We start from the raw sequence: 23,367 nt of genomic DNA, 5'->3' as shown, positions 1-23,367 counted from the left end.
GAAGCAAGAGCTTTTATAGCAGCCTGACTATCTGAACAGAAGTATATGACTTTACCCATTACGCGCTGTTGAAGTGCTGATTGCACTCCACACATAAGAGCAAATATTTCCGCCTGAAAAACGGTGCAGTTTCTACCAAGTGAGTAAAACTGATTCAGCCTTAGCTCACGAGAATATACTCCTGCACCAGCTCTACCTTCAAGAAGGGAGCCATCAGTGTAACATACTATATTGTTTGATATACTTCTTTCCAAATAGCCAGACGTCCACTCTTCCCGTGAAGGGAATTGTGTGATAAATGTCCTGTAAGGAAAGTGACAAGCAATTGTGAGATCACTTGGAGCAAGGACAATTTTGTCCCAATTAACTAAAAGTGGAAACAACGAAGTGTGTGTAGATCTACGATTCACTGGATACCCATAAACGGTAAGAGCAAGAAAGTGCTTCTTGTTTAAGATATATGTGTAGTGGCGCAACGTCGAAAAGGGCCTCGAGCGCTGCTGTGGGAGTTGTAGAGAACGCACCAGACATCGCCATCAAGCACATCCTTTGGAGATGGCCCAATTTTGATTGGATTGTTCTCACTTCGCCCTTTTGCCACCACACAAGACATCCATATGCCAATATTGGTCGAACAACTGTTGTGTAAATCCATTTGATATATTTGGGTTTGAGGCCCCAAGTTTTACCAAAGGTTCGCCGGCATTGACCGAAGGCCATGCAAGCTTTTTTGACTCTGAAATCAATGTGAAAGTTTGGAATCTAGAATGACTCCGACATACTTTACTTGATCAGTCACATTAATCTCAGTGCCAAAAAGACGTAAAGGTCGAATTCCATCGCGGTTTCGTCTTTCTGTAAACAGAACAATAGATGTTTTATTCGGGTTAACCGAAAGGCCATATTGGCGACACCAACTCTCGACTACCTGAAGTGCACTTTGCATCAGGTCGAATAGGGTGCTTATGCACATACCAACTATCAGAGCTAGATAGTCGTCGGCAAATCCATATGTTGGAAAACCGCTATTATTGAGTTGCCTCAATAGCGTATCTGCTACGAGATTCCACAAAAGTGGTGATAAGACTCCCCCTTGGGGGCATCCGCAAACACTCAATTTTCGAATCACTGCTTGACGCAATGTCGAGAAGAGATGTCGGTTTTTGAGCATTTGATGAATCCAATTGGTGATCATTGTAGGTAGCCCATGGTTTCGTGCTGCTTCCAATATGGCATCGAAAGACACGTTATCAAAGGCACCCTCAATATCCAAGAAAACACCCAAGCAGGATTGCTTCTGAGCGAATGCTTTCTCGATATCGTATACAACTTTGTGTAAAAGAGTCACAGTGGACTTTCCAGATTGGTAAGCATGTTGATTCACATGAAGAGGCATGTTTGCCAAATAAACATCACGGATGTGATGATCGATTATGCGTTCCAGACATTTCAGAAGAAAAGAGGTCAGACTGATTGGTCTAAAACTCTTCGCTTCTTCGTAAGACGCACGTCCTCCTTTCGGGATAAACTTTACAGTAATATCATGCCAGGATCTGGGAATGTACCCGGTAGCAAAACTGCTTACAAGTAGCTTTTTCAAAACATGTTTGATAAACTCAAACCCCTTTTGGAGCAGAACAGGATAAATCCCATCCGCTCCTGGAGATTTGAAAGGAGCAAAACTATTAAGTGCCCATTGAATCGATTCAGTAGTTACGATACTGCGAGCCGAGGCCAGAGACTCGTAACTACATGAAAAGACATTTGGTTCATCCGTAGATGCTATGTCCACACATCCGGGGAAGTGTGTATTGAATAAACATTCTAAAACTTCTTCATCGGAAGAAGTAAAGTCACCATTAGGTAAGCGAATTTCGTTCACTTGGAAATCCTTAGATTTTGCAAGGATTTTGTTCAGCCGACTGACTTTACTCAAACTGGAAACATTTGTACAAAGGTTTTTCCAGCCGGATCGTTCAGCAGAACGAAGAGCCTTCTTGTAAGCCTTGCGAGCCGACTTGAACGACTCTGATCCAGCTGAACGGCGTCTGTTCCAACTCCTTCTACATTGTTTCCTGAGTCTAGACAGATCGGAATTCCACCATGGGGTCCCTCTTGTAGTCTTTACAGACCGCAGAGGACATGCTTCTTCAAAAGCTTCCATAATGTAGGATGTTGTAGTATCAACGGCATCATCCAGATCACTTGGATTTTCAATGGACGGAGAATATCCATGAAATTTGGTCGCAACCAATTCAATATAGAGTTCCCAGTTTGTTGATCGGGGATTCCTAAAACGCAAAGTCTGCGCAGTTACATTTGAATGTTCAAAGAAGATGTAGCGATGATCAGATAATGATTCCTCATCTGATACATGCCAATTCGTCAACTCGTGACTGATTCTATTCGAGCAGAGCGTTATGTCTAACACTTCTTCTCTATTAGAAACCATGAAGGTTGGGCGATTGCCTATGTTAAGTAATCCAAGGTCTGTACTACTTAAGTATTCCATCAGACTGGAGCCTCTCAAATTGATATCTGAGCTGCCCCAGATGATGTGATGAGCATTGGCATCACTGCCCACAATCAGCGGAAGGCCTTTTGTTACGCAGTGTACGACAACTCGTTTGAAGTCATCCGTTGGGGATGGTTCATCATGTGATAAATATACCGAACAATAGACGTATTTCCTGTTGAGGTCACCAACAGAAACATCAATTGTGACAGCACATACATCTCTGGTCGTCAACTCAGAAATGAGTGTAGCAACGATTGCTTTATTTACGAGCACGCATGCGCGGGGCATGGAGCGCGAGTTTGCCTTTTCAAGTTTGCTGAAAGTAGCAAAAACTGGGTCCACAAGGTTACCTAGATAGAAGTTCCCTCTACGAAAGTAAGGTTCTTGAACTAGCGCCACTTGGGCTGCACCATTTTGCATGAGTCTGCAAAGATTGATCGTTGTTGTTCTTTTATGCTGAAGATTAATCTGAGCTAACCTAACCGTAGCCACTACCCAAACTAGGCAGGATTAAGCTTTTTGCAATCTCAGCACGAAAAAGACCAGCAACGAAAAAACCAGATCGGTATCTATATAAAGTCGCCAAAGGCGAAAGAGCACAGAATACACTGTGTAAAACGCATAATGCGAATCCATATAGGTGATAATTTAAATTAAATGTCAACATATTCATAATCCCACCCTTATTAAGCCTCAGGATAGAGACTGAAGAAGGGCAGCCGATTATCTCGGAGAAACACAAGGTCACCTGCACCATTGCTCCGGGTAGCACAGGAAGGACTCAATACTGTGGAGGGCGCCCTGGTACCCCACAGGCTCCGTATGCGGTTAGGTTTTATTTAGACCCCCCTAACCATTCATTCCTAGGCACGGTACGCATCACACCATAAATTAGGGGTCACCTGTGAGGTGGACTTTTACCACCGGAACAGGCAGTCCGTAGTGTTAATTCTTAGCCAGTTGAAACAACCGCTACCGACACTACGCGGCTATCTAGGCTGCTCGGGAAAAGGAGGTTAATATTGATGATTAACTCCTGACGTGCCCAAGCAGCCTCAAAAACACCCGCAACAAAAGGAATCATGTACAAAACGCTCATAAGGCCGGTAGTCCTCTACGGGCATGAAATGTGGACGATGCTCTAGGAGGACTTGCAAGCACTTGGAGTTTTCGAACGTTGGGTGCTTAGGACGATCTTTGGCGGTGTGCAGGAAAACGGTGTGTGGCGGCAAAGGATGAACCACGAGATCGCCCAACTCTACGGAAGGTGGTCAAAGCTGGAAGGATACGATGGGCAGGGCATGTTACAAGAATGCCGGACAGCAACCCTGCAATGATGGTGCTCGTTTCGGAACCGGTTGGTACAAGAAGGGGTGGGGCGCAGCGAGCTAGGTGGGATCAAGTGCGATTTGGCGAGCGTGGGGCACAACCGAGGATGGAGAGATGCGGCCACGAACCGAGTATTGTAGCGTGAAATTGTTGATTCAGTGTTATCTGTCAAGATGTTAACTAAATAAATGAAATGAATCAAAGAACGTCAAGAACAAAAATCGTGACATTACTTCCCTAAAAAGACACGAGCTGTTTTTCGGCCCCTTCACTTCCCTGTCATAAAAACCCTGTTTATGTTAATGTTTTTTCTCTCAGTTTTGTACATTCAGTCTATTTCCAGTAATCTATTTAATTTCTATTTCTATTTAAGTCTATTTAATGTGTCAAATTGACGTAGTTGAAGGTATTCTGATTGTTATGCTTTGAAAATCTAGTGCGAACATTTGTTCTACGGCGTCTGCGAACTTTTGCCACAAAGCCGAGTTATCAACTGAAACGTCTTCTTCTTGGCATTAACGTCCTCACTGAGACAGAGCCAGCTTCTCAGCTTAGTATTCTTATGAGCACTTCCACAGTTATTAACTGAGAGCTTTCTTTGCCAAAGTTGCCATTTTTCGCATTCGTATATCGTGTGGCAGGTACGAGATACTCCAAATATGTCCAGGGAAGTCAAGGAAATTTCCATTACGAAAAGATCCTATACCGACCGGGAATCAAACCCAGACACCTTCAGCATGGCTTTGCGTTGTAGCTGCGGACTCTACCATTCGGCTAAGGAGGGCCCCTACACCGAAAAACGTATCCTACTTAATTAGTTTTTAAAATTCAAATGCATCCCCTAATAAATTATAATATAAAACTCAAAAAGTTACTAGTTTTTCAAATTTTTACCTTCAAAAAACCCTTATCAGACACTTCTTTAATATTATTTGTATTTTATTTGTAACTTAGCACGTAGTACTTTGATGAAATTGTTTGTGTTTATATATGTGAACAGTTGACTTGATAAGATGTTAAACCCACACAGTGTTACCAGTGTTTATGTCTCGTGTGCTGAAAAAGACCCACTGCGAAGTTTTGCCCGGAGTGAACTTTGGCCCCAAATTACTCTATGTCCACTCTAAAAACATATTTACATTATTTGCCTATCTGTCTGATATATTATCATTATCTAAAACACCTGCAAGACCAGAATTGGTAGAGTTCTTCGCTTATCTTCACAGAACCGTAAAATCATCTAGCATTAGCTGAGGGTGTTCCTATAGTTGTGCTTGTGCCATTTATACTGATTTCATTGAATTAGTCACATAACCGACACTGCCAGTCAACGTATTGGCTTGTTGATAGACGAAATAGTTGAAAACATCCTTAAATTTGCTTAAATATTGATGAAATACCACCAAAACAGGTAAAACAAGGCGTTCCTATATTGTAGGATCCCATAATAAAATAACGGATACCACAACTATAGGAACACAAATTACGAATAACCCGCAACTAAAGGAACAGTGTACCAAATTACTAAGATGAAATATTTTTTTCTCGTTAAGCAAATGGTCGTTACTTTTCGTTACAACAACACTATGTACATTTATTGCGCTTTTTTAATTTTTGGCGGATAAATGAAGATGAATCTTTCTTAACGGGTGTTCAGCAAAAAATGAAAATGGTTTTAATACCTTTCTGTAATTCACTTAAGAGCGTATTTTTTTCTTTCCAGGATAACTGCTCTCTGGGCTACCTAAAATGGGTGGCATGTTTCTTTTTGCTCGGGTGCTGTCAGTTCAATCGATGCTGGCAATTTTACGAAAAACCATACGTGCTTAAAGAAAGGAACCCGACCAACTTGCTCCAGTGCCATCCCATTGAGGATTTGGCTCCCTCAGCAGGGATGCCAAGTCAATTTTTGAAAAATTCTGAAAGATTTTGAAAATTTGTCTGGAAAAGTCTGGATCGCTTATGTCGTCCTTGGAGAACCTTACAAACTATTTACAAAACCTTACAAATTCATTTCAAATTTTATCTGGATCTTCCAGATTTTTGTAATATGGGGCCTCAAAAATCTGGAATATTCCAGACAAATCTGAAAGGTTGACAACGCTGTCCCTCAGTGTACTAGTATACAAAAATAATTGGCGGGCCAAGGCTACGAATGAGTTGACCACGAGGATCTAGAATTGTTTCCGAAAAATGGACGTCAGTGCCGTCCAGTGCTCTTGTGAGAGCATCGTGACTAAGTTGCGTCGTACGGCTGATTAAAGTCCGTTCTCCAATATCCTTTGACATGTTTAGAGGAATAAATATATGTTCTCATTTTTTATTGAACACCAGTTATTACCGGTCTGTCTGAACATCAACCATATTAGTCGGGCCCAGATAGCCGTAGCGGTAAACGCGCAGCTATTCAGCAAGACCAAGCTGAGGGTCATGGGTTCGAATCCCACCGGTCGAGGATCTTTTCGGGTTGGAAATTTTCTCGACCTCCCAGGGCATAGAGTATCTTCGTACCTGCCACACGATATACGCATGCAAAAATGGTCATTGGCATAGTAAGCTCTCAGTTAATAACTGTGGAAGTGCTCATAAGAACACTAAGCTGAGAAGCAGGCTCTGTCCCAGTGGGGACGTAACGCCAGAAAGAAGAAGAAGAAGAAGATTAGTCGAAAAGATTCGCTTGCACAAGTTATACTGCTTCGCGTTAGAAAGTGGGTCAACCATCGTGCAGTTTTATTTTTGACCAACTTCGTCGCGTCGCAACTCGATTCTCAATAGTGCGCGTAATGCACACGGCGGAGGGCAAAGATGCGCACTATTGCGAAGTGACTCGCGACACGGTGAAGTTGGTAAAAAATCGAACTTCGCACGATGGTTCACCCATTTTTAGTTAAATCGGTAAAGAGAAATCAATCCATGCAGTTACGCCATTAGGATACTAAACGAGAGAAGGAGTTGGCATTAGGATTTACTTTAAGTTTCTCAGACTTCATTAGCCGAAATACGCTATACATAGAAAATACGCAACAAACAAAAACTCACCAAAACTGCGCCTCGCACTATAACGGCTACTAGCTTCTCGGCATACGCACTATCCTAAATGCTTCAACAAACAACACTTTATATTCTACCACATTGAGTTCTACTACACTAAACAATTTAAATACACATAACCTAATTCTAAATCGACCTTCACTTCTTCACACACGCCTTCAAATGCACTGGCAACAGGAGCTCCATCGAAATCACTTCCTCCCGTCTTCTTCTTGGCGGCGTCTAGTAGATATTTCCCTCACGAAAAGCGTTCCAATCGCATCGACACATTAACACATTATGGTTCTTCTTCTGCGATAGATTGAAACATCAGTCGAGCTAGAAATTAAATTTTCGGATTACCACCAATCCACGCCGGAAAATGGAAAATATTTGGACGCGTTCGGTCAAACAAGTTGCTTCCAAGGCGGGCGGCGATTCGATTCACGTCCTTTCCACCCATCCCACCCGACACGATGGCGGAAATACACGCCTGGCATTTTCGGTACGCAACGGACGAATTCCATGTCAAATCGGCCAGTCACCGAACTCGACCATCTTTAATTTGGAATAAAATTAACACATGTTTTCGGTATGGTAGAATAAATGTTTTCCATGGATAATGGAACCATTTTGACTCAAGAGTAACTTCTTAAAAGGACCTATGAGTTTTCGCATGCGATTTTTTTGACAAATTCTAGCTTCGAAAATATTTTTTAGAGAAAAACGTTCTATGAAGGAGTTGTAGGTTACCATTTGGGCTACACTGAAATATTTTCTTATGAATATAAATTAAAAATAAACCTTAAGTATTAAACTACACTAAAAGCCTGTTTGAAATATTTTTTTTTGTTTATTTTCACCCTAGAAATCATTTCGTAAGGGAAATTTTCTTGACTTCCCTGTCCATAGAGTATCATCGTACCTGTCACACGAACCCAGACAACCAAAATGTACGTGTAACGAAATCATGGCTTTGTATGTGTAAAATGTCACTAATAAGATGTCGCGAAAAGGCCTTCTACGTATAAAAGTGGAGGCAATATACGTGCATATATTAAGTGATGAATAATAGCATTTAATGCGACAGTATAAATTTCTACCGAATTGACCTGTGTTCTTATGCGACGCAACTTATGATAACAAATGTTGATTTGGCAGCTGCTACGAATTGATTCGACTTACTTTGTACGAGTGTACGGGACGAAACAAAATGTACAAATGAACTCAGAAAAAAGCGTTTTATGCGAAGAAACTCATCAATCTGACGATTTTATCCATCGCGTTTTGCGGCTTTGATGTATTTTGTATAAATTAACGAGTTATTACGTGTACTTTCATGCGACTTCTGGTTGCCTGGGTATACGAATGCGAAAATGGCAGGTTTGGCAAAGAAAGTTCTTAGTTAATAACTGTAGAAGTGCTCTTAGAACACTACACTGAGTAGCCGGTTCTGTCCCAGTGGGGACGTTAATGCCAAGAAGAAGAAGACCAAGACCCACTTGTCAAAAGATTTTCATAGGGGAAAAGCACCAATTTTCGACCTAGCACTAATTTTCGACCCATTCATACGATTTAGGCTTACGTTGTATGGAAATCCAAAAATTTTCACAGAATTCTTGTAGGTCAAAAATTAGTGCTTTATATTAGTTTTTGTCAAAAAAAAATGGTTTAATGATGATTGATATTATTCTAAATTATAATGATTTAAATGACAACCTCTCGAGAAGTGACTGTGATAGATTTATGTTGAATTAAACGCAAAAAAAATGTTTAAAAAATTAAATAGGCCATTTTTATGAAACATTGTTTTTTTTTCCTTTTCAAAACATAATTTTAAATTGTTTTAAGCATTCCAAATGATTACCTACAACTTTTTTTCTAAAACCAATATTTTTAAAACCAGAATTACTTAAATAAATCACATGAAAAATTCATAGGCCCTGTCAAGAAGTTGACCTTTAATCAAAATGATCACTTCACGCCGAAAGTATGAGTAAAATTAAATCCAAATCCAAGATTGTCTGGCACGATTTCTGATAATTGCGACTCATTCTGGGTGGAATTCGTCTTGGCATTCATTTCACAGCCCGCTCACTAATTAATATCACTTCTTATGAGTGGAATACATTTTCCATTCTGGGCACGGTGGCGATAAACACCTCCCCTCCTACGCTTCCAATGGTCACTACGTGGAAATATTGTATTCAGTGCAATTGTTCAACGTCTCCTGACGGATGGCCATCCATGTTCAAGCGAGCTACCCCCAGTGGCGCGCGCGTAGAGTTGCAATCAAAATAGAGAAGACGAATGTTTGCCTATTTCTTCGCCCTAGCATAAACAACTTTTCACGGACAAGAGTAAACATAACCGCAGGAAGTGGGATGCGTGATGCGGCAAAAAAAAAACTGCGGAGAAGTGAAATGTGTCTGACCAATGTAACTGGCAGGAAAAAACGTTTGTAGCATTCTCGATCAGTAATGACTGATATGAGTTAAACAGTGACAGTGTAAGGTGGGACAAAAGTCTGAGTGGGGTAAGAGTTTCTTTTCAAGATTTTGAGCTCACTTAAAAACAAATATTTTCAATGGCATGGTGTTTCGAATGCTATTTAAGTAATAGATTTTCACTCCAAGTACTAAGAAATCGATTGAGATTTGGAAAAGCTATGCCTATTTGTGGTTTTTAGATGCGAAAATTATAATTTTCGATCGAGCTTCATTGCATAAACAAAATAAAAATAAAATTTGTTCGTTATTTTTAAGGGCATTTTTTGACCATAAGGAAGCCCATAGTGGAGCAAAAGTTCGAATCCGCGGGACAAAAGCTCCAGTATTATCTCGTGAAAATATTTCGGATTTGTCTGAAATCCTTATATCACCTCTAATTTAAGCAAAATATGACTGAACGTGCGAAAAAAAAGTCACCCAAAATTCACGTTTTTAAACTGCTACTTTTGGGTATTTTACAACTAATAAAGTTTGGGGATTTTTTGGATGAAAATTTAGTGCCTATTTTTCTGCAACTATAAGTCCACCAGCCGTAAGGTCTAAAGTGTGCCTGTCATAACAGTATCGATATTTTGTGTTTCAGCCAGCGAACGTTTGCCCCACACTGGATTCGAACCTTTGCCTCTTCGGTGGGGCAAAAGTTCGTTAGAAACAATAAACTGTTATAACTAGAAATGGGTAAATATTCCGATACAAATTTGTACAGCAAAATTGTAGCCAATATGTTGAAGGTTAACTGTGCGGTTTTTGCTTGGGTAATTGTGTATTTTCAACTGTTCTAGTTTTTCTGGAAATTTCGATTATTCCTCTAAGGTCGAACCTTTGGCCCATCTTACTCTATTTTCAGAAAGAAATAAAACAGTTGATAAGAAGCAGATACCACACAGTGAACCTTAAACATATTGGCTACAATTTTGCTGAACAAACTTGGATCAATATATTTACCAGTTTTCAGTTACAACAGTTTTGAAATTGATTGTCATAAACGAATTTGAACAAGAGTTCGAATTTAGTGTGGGGCAAAAGTTCGCTGGCGGAAACACAAAATATCGATACTTTTGTGGCAGGCTTACTTTATACCAGCCATGAACTTATGTTTAAAGAAAAATACACTAACACTAAATTTTCATGAAAGTTTTTGCAAAGCTTTTCCACGAGATAATATATCGATCGAACTTTTACCTCACTATAGAGTTCACATTATTCACATTCACATATTATTTTCAAATTTGGTGAAATGTGCCTGAACATGTGAAAAAGTGATCGAAGATGTAGGTTTAAATTTGGGTCGGGTGGAAACGTTTATTTTGCTTTTTTCAAACCATTACATGCAATGTTGAATTCAGTAGTGCAAATTCAAGAGCAGAACAATTGATACTAACGTTCTGATTTTTTACCGTGTATGAATTTCAGTAAGATGCATGATACATTTTAATCCTTTAATAGCCGTTTTTTGTTTTTAATCAAAGTATATCTACAGTCAATTCTCCCTTACTCGATATTCGGTATCTCGATATCGAGTTACAGAACCATAGTAAAAGTTGGTTTTCATGGCTACCTCGATGGTCCCTTGGATCGCATTTGAACTGGTTTTGTGTTCTGTAACTCGATACCTCCCTAACTCGATGGTCCCTTGAATATCAAGTTAGAGAGAGTTCACAGTTTTTTATATTTTATTATTTTTTTTAAGTTTTATAAATTTTGATAAATTTTAATTCATGGTCATCTGTTTATCCTATTTCTTCTTAAAACTATTAATGATTTCCTATTTTTAAAGATAAGAGAAGTTCCCGGGCAGACAAGAATTTTGAAATCATATCTCGAAACGAAAAAATGTTGCTCTCATATCTCAATCTGCTATTGATAAAATATTCAAAAAATTGAAGCTCAGCATATGGAAACAAAGGTACACAGCATCAAAATAGCCGGACTGAACAGCGTGTCGTCAGTACAACATTTACGAGCAACAAGTAGTCTCCGACAGCGAAGAACATGAAACAGACAAATTTATTCTTTGCCATTCGTCAGATTATATTCAGATATTGTTTTGTTGGTCAATCAATAAAATTGCCAGATATTGTTTTGATCTTATTTTATCTTAACAAGATATGGTTCAATACTTCTCCATACTAATTTTTGATTTTGTGTTTGACCTTTTATCTCTTATCTCCAATAAACCAATGCTGATTAGGATCGACAGTAGTTGCTTTAGAATAACACATTATCTTCTTGTCCAGCTTTCTGCATCTGCTTAGGTTAGCATGTAAAACCACATATAAAACCAATTAAAAACCACTATTTGCTATAGTGGAATAGAATGGTTCGCAATAGGGTTATTGTGAAAAATGTAAACCAGGTCTGCCTAACCTTCTTGAGTTGCGGACCAAAATTGTGCGACAGGGGTAATTATTGTTTACGCAGTAATTCAATAATTTTTGATAAAAACAAATAAAAGTGTTTATTTTTGAGAAATTAAAAATTATGTGATTTTACGTCTCTAAAAGAAGCGAGTCAAATGACGTAAATTTGTGTAACTTTGATCAAATACCATAGCGTCTGGTTTATAGTGGTATTTTTTCGTTTCCTTTAACATGTAAAATTGCATATTTTGTTCAATACAACTCCAAGAACACGTTTTTGTGTCGTTTTATCATTAACGCCATGTGCCATTCAGTCGTACTGTGAATCACATCCACAGTAACTTCCAGGGATTTTTGAAAAAATCTGCTGTAAACACTGTGAGAATGTTTTCCAGAAATTTATAAAAATCATTCTCAGATATCTACTAGGAGATTTCAAGGGATTTTGTCAAAACCTCATCTTGTATTGTTTGATAATCCTGTCTTGTGGTCCTGAGTTTTGCGAGAATTCAGTACAGGATTCTTCCCCCAATGATTAATTCCCACAGATATTGTCTACGGATTCACGTAGAGATTTTTCCAGGATTTGGTTTTGATTTTCTCCTTAGGCAAATTGTAGTCTCCAAGAATTTTTTTTTAGAAACTCCTCAAGGTATTTTATAGAATTGATTGCTTTAAAAATAGAAGGCATGAGTTAATAAGTTCCATACCAACATTTATTAAGAAATTCCTCCAAAACTATTCCAATGATTTTTTCTTAATTCCACCTAAGGGACCGTCCATAAATGACGCATTTTAGGGGGTAGGGGGAGTCTACGGCTTAGCTACGAACCATGTATTAGGTATGGGAAAATGGACTACGATGGGGGAGGGGGTTGTCAAAAATTGGCCAAATTAATGTTACGTCATTTATGGACGGTCCCTAATAGTTTATGAGAGATCAACATACAATGCACCTAATTTTCCAAAACGCTTCAAATAATTCCTCTCAAACTCATTCGGGAATTACACTCGAGTTTTCTCTAAAAATTCCTCCCAGAATTCCATATACAGATTTCTAAATAAATATTTCCAAGAATGTTCCAAAAATTAATCTAGGTATTTCATATGGCACTGCTTCTATATATATTCGAAAGATTGTTTCTGGAACTCCTCCAAGAACCTGTCCAAATTTTTTTCTAAGAATATTCCTTGCAGAAACTTGTTGAAGCCAAGAAGCAAAATTCTGAGAAAGAATTCTACGAATTCTTCAGAGTTATAAACCCTTAAGTAAGCATAAGATGAAGTCCTGAAAAATCTCTGAAACAATTTCTAATGCATGAATATTTTGAGAAATCCTTGGAAAAATCATTAGATTTTTTTTAGGGAAACAACAGGTTTAATACTTGGTCGAATCAATTCCGAAATTATTTTTCCGAAGTGAATCTTGAGAGATTCTGAAATCTTATTTGGAATCATCGAAGAACTTGTAAGAGAGCTGCAGGAAGGATTATATAAATATCTGAGAAAATTACAAAAAAAATGCCTACAGAACTTTGTGCAGCAATCCTTGTTTAAGAATGCTCGAAAATATATACAGCAGAAATTCCTACACAACTTCCAAATGTAGGAGGTACTCTTCAAACTTAAAGGGTATTCCTGGAGAAATTTCAATGGTTGTATCCAAACTATTTAAAATAAGCTGCTATGAAGAATCCCATTATCAATTTCTCGGGAAATTCCTTACTAGAGTAATGCAATATTTGGAAATGTTCCTAGTAAAATTCCTGATCGACTCTTTGAAAAGTTTCAGGAATAATTCCTGTAGGAATCCTTTTGAAATCATTGCAGTTTCTGGTTGAATTGCTCAGTTTGGTATGAGTTCTGCAATAAATCCAGAAGAAACTTAGTAAACTTTCTGAAAGAATCTTAGAAATAATTCTTGGAGATGTTCTAAGAGGTATTCCTGGACAAATGTTTGGGTCTAAGATTGATTTTCATCAATAATATATAAAAGTTTTAAGAAATGAAACTTTTTGAGAAATCCTTGAACGGGTTCATGAAGATAATCAAGCAATTTCAAAAGGAATTTCAATTCCTAAAGCGAAGCTTCGGATTTATCTTCAGACGGAGTTCGAGAGGAAACGCATGAAAAATGTCTTAAAAAATATACACAATAATTTCCGAAGCTGCCATTTTAAGCGAATTATTGAAAAATAAGCATAAGCATAAGCATTGATGACCATACAATTCGTAGTTGCTACTCCATGATTGACCGGAATAATCAAAATTGTACAGGGAACCAAGAGATGTAGCTTGGGAGTAGCATACCATCTTCAATGTACAATTTCGAGGACTTCAAACTCAGTAATGTCAATAGCGGCGCCGGCCACGTCCTTACGGTCATCGGGGAAGGGAAGGAGTGTTAGTGTGACAACCATTGATACTAGAGACCGAGATCACCTCTGCATTTCCATGGTTTTCACAGGAAGGAGTTTTGTTAGTGGGGAAGGATCAAAAGCTACATGATCAGGACTCACCTTGATAAGTGATGCGATACATGTAGCCTCAAATTAGAATAAAGTATCTATCATAGCGTCGACACTTTCATTGTCGAACTATTCAAAGGCTATGGTTGAGTGATTGCGCCAAAAAAATAAAAATATGAACTTTTTTATAAAACAGGAATAAGGGCTTATGCCGACACTTACAGTGCAATGACGAACCATCCATAGTTTGATTAACAAATTAATGAAACATTGCCACGATTCAAATTAGTGTTTTCACAAGCATGAAACGAATTCACCTCGTTATTCAAGTTTGTAATCGACGCTGACAGCAAATCCACCAAATTGAAATCTGCAGAAAATCGTCTCAGAAACGTAGTTTTTAGGAATCTTGAACAAATCTTCACACAACGCAATTAACGAAAACATCAAGCGCCTTAAACTTGCACAGCCACTTTTCAACAAACATTAAATGATCCAAACTCGATTCTTGATACCCTCGAAAAATTTCTCTCCTGAAACGAGAAAAAACTGTCAGATCAGAAAAAAACCCTTGAGCGAATTATTGAAAAATCCCTATTAACTTCCTTGTAAGTTCTTTGTTAGAACTGCTGAAACAATTCAGGAATCCTTGAAGAAAGTTCTGATATTTTGCAAAGATACAATTCCAAACAAAAACCTTGAGTTATTGCAGGAGACTCATTGGAGAAATTCGAGGTATTCTAACAAACGGTTTCTGGAATAAATTATGGTGTGATTATTTATGAAATCTTTGAAGAAAAACATCTAGAAAAATTTGAGGAGGAATTCCTTAGAAGTATGTGGAGCTATCTCTTATCCAATTTTTGAAACATTCTTTGATGAATTCCTAGAAAAAAAATATTGTTTTAATGGAACTTGGCAGACCTTTTTGAATTCCGTAAAATACTGTTAACAGATTACACTCAAGTCTGTGAATAAAATCGTCAAATGATATATGGTGAGATCTTGAGCAGAATTTTCATTATTTGGTGAAGTTGAAGGAATCTTAAATAAGTCAATCAGAACGCAATTATTTTTGAAACATGAATGCTTAAGGCAGCTTCTAAGAAATTCAAACATAAGCTCAATTTCTTTGGCAAAATTTTCTTCCATCGGCCATGGAGGGGCAAGGCAGAGCCAAATTCACTAAATGATTTCTGGAAAGATCTTTGACAGTCTTATTTTGAGATATGAATGATGAAAACAATCTTCGGAAAGTTGAAACAATATATTATCCTTCGTAGCATTTTTTTTTCGCAGGTTAAGGGGGACAACGAACCTTTTCTGCCCCTCTGGATACTCCCATGACTAGGGACGTTCTGATATTTCTGATATATCGGAATATCATTATTTTTCTTTCAATATTCGATATTTTGCATCGATATTTCCTATTCAATATATCAATGATCAAATCGATATTTTGAATCAATACATCAATGGGTACCATGATGTTTGATACTGTGATGGGCTCTAGGGCGGTTTCAAATTTAAAAAAAATGTTTCAGAATCCAATCGCCCATATGCTCCCTACCATCCTTACCATAAAAAAATGTTCTGTGCAATTTTCAGCTTTCTATGTGGTGATTTAAAGGTGGTTCAAAGACGATGTAGGTTTATATGGAAATTACCATGGAGAAAATTTGAGAAATGATCCAAACACGCTTGTGCTGTAATGTAAGTACAGTTAACTCTCCCTTACTCGATACTCCGTATCTCGATATCGAGTTAGAGAACCATAGTAGAAGTTGGTTTTCATGGCTAACTCGATGGTCCCTTGCATCGCAGTTGCATTGGTTTTGTGTTCTGTAACTCGATACCTCCCTAACTCGATGGTCCCTTCAATGCCGAGTAAGGGAGAGATGACTGTACAAACTTATAATCCCATAGTAAAAATTCATTCTTCGAACCATAATAAAGAAATTAGCTGAAGAGAGATATTCAATCCGACGGATAGCAAAAGAGTTATCCATGAGTTAGTTTGATTTTATTTAGCTTCATATGGCATTATAGCCCTGCAAGCATGTACAAAAATCCCAAACAAAATTAGCTCAAAAGGGAGTTGTTTCTTCAGCAACATCCTTCATGAAGGTTTGAAAAATGAATTTCCACTATGGGATGATAAGTTCCTACTTACATAACAGTACTAGCGTGTTGGGAGCATTTCTCAAAATTTCTCCATAGTAATTTCCATATAAACCTACATCGTCTTCGGGCCACCTTTAAATCACCACTTAGAGAGCTGAAAATTGCACAGAACACTATTTTTATGGCAAGGATGGTACGGAGCATATGGCAGATTTGATTTTCAAACATTTTTAAAATTAGAATCACCCTAATGCACCATCAGCTCAGTAATGTTACTATATAGAGCTCATATATTAGTTATGAAGTTCTATATCTCAGAATACTGAAGATTTGGAATAATGATTTACTTCAGCAAAGTTGCTCATTGAATCAAGTGTTCTACGCTACATGTCTACTTAATTCAACAAATTGTCACTAGTAGCCGCGGGTGGCCATCACATATTTTAAACATAGTCTCAAGTTTGAGTTATAGAAGACTACACTGTTAAAAATAATGAAGATTAAACGTCATGTAAACTTCATTTATGCGATGTATACATGACTTCAAGTAAATTTAAGTCTGATATAAAAAAAAATGTGTTATATGTCATGTAACCGCACAGATTCGAGCTGGATTACATAACATATAATTGAAGTTTACATGACATATCATGTAAATATCAATGATATTCCACGCTCCAATTATGTGCATTATATGTCTCAGAAATTTACACGTTTCGTTCGAACTGTGTAATGTTTTAGACTTAGTTGTTCATTTGTTCGAAGGCTATAAATTGCATTTTAAGTTGTTTCCATATTTTGTCAGTATGAAGCACTAGAAAGCATTAAAAATAAAACATAATATTTCGGGATGCAGATTCAATATCAGGCTGTTGTTTTCAGTAAAGCTGCTGGTTAGGCCACGAGCAATGATTAACATACTTGATTAGTACGGAATAGAGCCACTTGGAGGCACTGATGAGCATCAAATATTTCAATCCCATATGCCTCCAGATTTTAAACTCAATCTTGAACAGTGTTGTGAGAAACTCGAATTCTCATAACTCACGCTTGAGATTTTTCATGCACGGGTTGTCAATCTTGCAACTCAGCAGTCCAAAAATCATGGATGATTTGGCTCATCTAAGTGACTCATTGCCTCGTATTTCCACAATTTTCTGGCACGAAGAAATGATTGATTATTTGTCTGGTAGAAAAATAGTAATCCTTTCTAACGTAAACAACAACATTCAGTTTTCACAAGTTTTTGATGGGTTTTATGACTGAATGATTCATGACGGCTTGAGTGTGATTGAGTGATTTTGCATCGAAATCACAAGAATGAGATTTGTGAAAATAATTGATTGAAATATGAGTATAAAAATAGATATAAAAAACTGGTGCTTTTGGAAAAGTTGTACTTTCGTTCGTCCCTATCGCTTTAAATCGAGTTCCAAAATGGTTTCTCCAGAATCAGGCAATGCGAAAATATGGTAAAACAGGTTTCTAAAACCGGAAACATAAAATTTAATGATTCCCAACTGAATAGTCACGACTCAAGCTTGCATGATTCGCAACCTGCATACATTTTGTTTATTTTCAATGATTGATATAACATTATCTGTGCTGAAGTAGTTGGTAGCCACAAAATTTAGTTGCTAAATATCGATATAGTCATATATGTACCGCGAAGGCAGCCTATCAAACAAATTTACCGAAAACACCAACCTTCTCACTAAACATCATTAGCAGATATAAAAGTTTTAAATGTTCAATGCTCACTAGCGCCTCATAGTGGTAGAAAATTGAACTAATCAAGCATACAACACATAGTTCTAAATCTAATGAACAACTTTGCCGAAAACACCGATTTTCTAGCTGTCCTGCATTGTGAGATATATGATGAGTTTGAAATATTTGCGCCTTCCAGATATAAAATGTTGATATATTAGCGCCTCCTAGTTGTAAAATGTTGAACTAAGCATATATGTCGTGCATAGCGTTTTGATCAATAAGCAACTTTCCCGAAGAAATCAATATTTCAAATCATCAGAATTCAGAACCATCCTAAAATTCTCAACTAATTCATGCGTAATATAGTAGACCTTTTCCTGCTGCAAATCTTTACCCAAGAAACTATAATTTTATTTACAACTGTTTCTGAGTAATAAGCGTCCAAAGTTTCAAAAATTAACTATTTTTTAAATGTTTTACATTATACCCCTTCCTGCAATAAACCATCCTCCTTTTGAATTTTCTTCTATTTTTACTAAAATTCAATAAAATTTACTTTCTAAAACTGCAGAAAAATCGGAAATTCGTTCAAATTTCGTGATTCAAATTTTGGGGTAATATGACCCCAAAACACAGACAATGTTTTTTTTTCGCACTGACAGAAATTGAAACCTCCTACTTATTTGCTACTTGACTCACATATTTTTAAAAATATTGTTTTTTTAGATTCGTAAAAGTTAAATTTGAAAATTTGATTACAGGTACAAGATGCCAATAGCCAAGAAGTATCCCTGCAAACAAAAATTTTGTGTGATGATTGGCAAGCTTTTCTCAGCTCATTTTGATAGAATCGAAGTTATCTTCAAAATCTCAAAGCGAATTTCTTTTTTAATGTCGAGTTTTAAAAAATATTGGGATATTCCTCGAATCCAGTCCCACAAAAATATGAGATGTTGCAAATAAAATATGAAATCCTCTTCTTCTTTCTGGCGGTACGTCCCAACTGGGACAAAGCCTGCTTCTCAAATTAGTGTTCTCATGAGCACTTCCACAGTTATTAACTGAGAGCTTTCTTTGCCGATTGACCATTTTTGCATGTGTATATCGTGTGGCAGGTACGAAGATACTCTATGCCCTGGGAATCGAGAAGATTTCCTTTACGGAAAGATCCTCGACCAGCGGGATTCGAACCCACGACCCTCAGCATGGTCTTGCTGAATAGCTGCGCGTTTAAAGCTACGGCTATCTGGGCCCTTGAAATCGTCAAACTTCCAAATATAACTATCACTAAAAATTTAAATTTAGTTTTGCTCTAAAAATCAAACTCTGCTTCTCATATTATGAACAATTTTTAATTAAATCTTTTAATTTTATTTTTTCATATATCACATAAAACTAAAAAAAAACATCTATTTGCATTGGTTTTAAAATGGCAGTATAGCCATAGTCGTATCCATACTATTTGGGACACCCTATGGTAGATATATTTGCAAATTTCATGTTTTACGAGTGCTTCAAACTTCATTTTCAAGTTTTCGTTGTTGTTTCAAAACACATTTTCAAATACGCAGCACATTACTCGTTCTTCCTCAAGTCGACTTAAGTCTCCCCAATCATCCAAAGAAAGGTATATTTTTATCCTCCATGGCACGCCACATTTCGTCAACTACCTCTGTCACTTCACACTTTCTGTTTCGGTAGTTCACCCATCATAACTGTAACAAAAAAACGGCACGCGGCCTTCTACAATTTGACCGTAAATCACTCCAAGGGTGCGCTTTGATTTTGCTCAGTTCAACATCTTCGCCACACTGACTTCCATAAGCAGCTATTTTTTTTTTCTTTTCGTTCCGATATTCGTGTTGTATCCAGAAAAATCGCACCAAATACGTTAACCGCCTCAACCAGTCACCCCTTCTCTACTTAATAATGAATCAACTGCTAGAACATAGCGCTTGAATATTACGTTTCAAAAATTCACACTAAATAATAAAAAACGCTCGAGAAACCGTATCATTCCTAATTAAGATATACGGCCGACATAAACGTGAAAGGTTTAACTTTCAGGAGACCAATCGCGACAGAGCGTGAAGGAAAAACTGTCCCCACGATAAGCTAAGCAGCCGTTTACTGTTGGTAACGATTTTCCTCTAAAGTATCACTTGATGATGAACGGGAAAATTTTTCGAGGGTCAGATGACTAGACGATGGCGATACCATCTAGCTCGTGTCTGCGCTGGGTTGGAAAAGCACTCGTGGAATGGAACGGGAGCGCGAAGGTTAATATCCAGGATTGATGACCACTTTGCCGAGTGTCATCCACTTAACATTCACTACCTCTGGAGGATTTCTGTGTAACCCAGTATCGGGACTGGGTTGAGTCCCGATAGACTTTAATGCCTCCCCCTCTTTAACGCACAAGGGAGCAGCTCCAAAAAGTACCACACGAAAAGGACACACTAATTGGGGGAGGGGAGAATAGCTAGAAAAAAAACTTCTGCTGATCACACCTACGAGCGTCACGCGAAACCGGATAACGCGTCCAACTTGGCGAACGTTTGACGAAGGAATGAAGAGAGCTCCCTGGCTGGTTTGGCGATCTGGTCTCTGGTTCTTGGCCTGGCACCCACCTCGGTTCGTGTGGGATTCAATGTCGTTGTTGTCTCCCCCGGAAGGCAGATTATTGGCGGGCTCCTGCTTATAGCTTGCCTGGTTGGTGAGCGAGAGAAATACTACACACGAGAGTGGTTTTGGAAGGACCTCCGCCCGGTCGGTGGGTGGCCAGTGGCTGCAAATATTGCAACGGTAGATACATGTTTTCTTTGTTTTGTCACATGCGAAAAAGTGGGTGGGAGTGGGCCGCGCGATGTCACTAGTTGGGAAGGTTGTTGCATCCGTTACTATTATTTCCTTTGAATTCTATCTGCTTTGTTTCCATCAACATTTTGAAGACGAAATGAGTTTACAAATTCAGAGCGGTTACTGATTTCCAAAATCCGGAATCATCACAATATTTGTTAGATACCTACAGACATGCAGTCTATCGCTGGATGGGTTGTTTTATTTAAAGCAGGGCTGGTAAAGGGTCTCATTTTAGAGATTTGGTCACAATTTTCATGCAATTCTCTAAAAAATGGTCTATTGTCAACAGATTCCGGTGATTTTTCACCGAATACTGTTAAAATTTAGCGTACTCCGTTAATTTATTTCACCGAACTGTTCAGCTGTTGAGATTTTACAGGAATCCGTAAAATGATTTAAGTGTGTAACCTGTTTTTCATATGATGATCAATTACGCCCCATTGCGCCATTGTCAATTTTTGATATTAAAATTAATTTTATAGAATGTTATATGTTATTCCGTTAAAAACGATTACATAAACTGATAAAGATCAATCAAGTACTGATCTTACCAAAATCAATTGATTAAATTCCAAAGGGTACCATAACATAAAGTTGTAAAATAGTGATCAATTTGCCCCCGAATTACTCAACCGCTCTGAAATTTCAAAATTATTTTCATCTAGTATTGTTTTATGTTACCGGAAAAACTGAGCTTGCGTTTTTTGCACTTTTGGAGATGTTAAAGCTACAAAATTGCACTATTTTGCAAGTTTATAACGGAAAAACTCAATTTCTAGGCGTCGTATTCAAAAAAATGTCTCTACTAGAATATGTGTTTGTTATATTTTAATCAGCAAAAAATATTATTTGATATGGTTGTGGGACTTTCACGTCTTCGAGAGAGTTCTGTCAGTTGCATTTATGTCAGTGGATGCTCCACGTTGTTACAAAAAACTTTGCCGAATTATCAATTTTGTCCCGCCAGATTGCGTCCCTGGCCCATAGCGCATTGGTTAGTTGGAAATTCCATCTCATGGCGACGCTAGCTCAGAAAATAATGTTTTATGACGTTCTTAACTGGATCTTATAATGGTTGTATATTCTGATAATTTGGAAAATTGATGTCTTCAAAACTTTGCTATACATTGCATGTTCAAAATTTTACAACTAGGGAAAGTGTACCAGTTATGACTATAGTGGTTCCCTCTTTGGCCAAGTGCAAGTGCTCTTACGGTTCTAATAACATATCGGTTAAAAATTTTGATCGATCCAATGCTGGGACAATTAGGGCCCATTCACAAATTTCATAACGCTTTAGGGGGAGGGTGGGTGTCCTAACGTTGTTACGGCTCGTACAAAAATTGTAAAGTATCAATACAAAAAGCGTCACGAGGGGGTGGGTGGGTGTCCAAAATGGCCAATTTTAGCGTTATGAAATATATGAACAAGCCCTTAGCTATGTTTTTCAGTGTAGGGTGCCGGTACCAATGGTTGTAATGAACCAGTAGATTGCACTATGGAATAATACGTACATTTTGGTTAAACATGACATGCGCTATTTTTGGTGAATAGATCGCCTCTAGTTTAGTCGTTTTGCCAAATCTCAGCTTTAAGGCTTATCAAAAAGTCATATAAATAATTAAGTTAAGGCGAAGTAGGCCGTCATTGAAATTTGTACGCGTCGTTGATGATTGTTGCTAGTTCATCTCACGATTTCGAATTGAAGAAAATCAGTTGGTTTTGCACTGACACAGCTGAAAAAGTATCAGCATATTTTGCATGTTAGCGCGTACAGTGATACTTTTTCAAGTCAATATAAACTATCAAGACTGAGTTTTATCACTTTGAAAAGCAAGCTGAAAAGTCATCATTGTTGCCAAAACGAATGACGGGCTACTTAGCCTTAATGCAAAAAAATTGCTCCCTTGCACCAGTATTCACCGTCGTGTTCCAGTAGTGGAGCAACGGATGGGAGCAGTTTTTAAAATGGATGTATAAAAATAAAAGTCACAGAGATGATCTTAATGGTTCATTTGAAAGATATTTGTTGCTGTTCTGAAGGAAAAATGTTAAACCTATGTAAAAAATAACTATTTTGTTTAAATTCCCTGGAGCATTCCCAAACGTCTACTATTGGAGCACTAGCGCAACTACTGGAACACGTGTACCAATAGTGGCTCAAGCGATTTTATGCCCAAAAAATAATTTTATCACTCTTTTTATATTTTTCCCATATAGTAGAGGATGAAATCTTTCTGTTGACGCCAAAAGATGCCTGTTAAGGCTTTTCGTTATTATGTTATGATTTTTTATAGCTTAGGTAGTCCACTAATGTCACCGGCACCCTAGTTATTGAAAAATGAAAAAAATAGTAACCACAGTGAATCTATTGTCAATTAACACGCAGTAACAAAGACAATGTCTTCTTATATTATTGTTGCAACAATGTCATTCAACAACAACAGTTTATC

General features: G+C 37.7%; 1 protein-coding gene across 2 annotated transcripts in view; it reads right to left on the bottom strand.

Annotated features, from left to right (window-relative positions):
* Positions 1-20,606, bottom strand: part of LOC5575014 (ankyrin-3) — a 261,259-nt gene extending 240,653 nt beyond the window's left edge. For both annotated transcript variants that reach the window (XM_021853993.1, XM_021853994.1), the window contains exons 1-2: positions 20,563-20,606; positions 6,887-7,216 (exon numbers count right to left, since the gene is read on the bottom strand). The gene's annotated coding sequence lies outside the window, so the exon portion shown is untranslated. The remainder of the gene's footprint in view (positions 1-6,886; positions 7,217-20,562) is intronic.
* Between the last annotated feature and the right edge of the window lie 2,761 nt (positions 20,607-23,367).

The sequence above is a fragment of the Aedes aegypti genome, chromosome 3, assembly GCF_002204515.2.
Source record: "Aedes aegypti strain LVP_AGWG chromosome 3, AaegL5.0 Primary Assembly, whole genome shotgun sequence".
NCBI lineage: Eukaryota > Metazoa > Arthropoda > Insecta > Diptera > Culicidae > Aedes > Aedes aegypti.
Note: the sequence above shows the minus strand (reverse complement) of the source record. Positions and strands in the feature narration are given on the sequence as shown.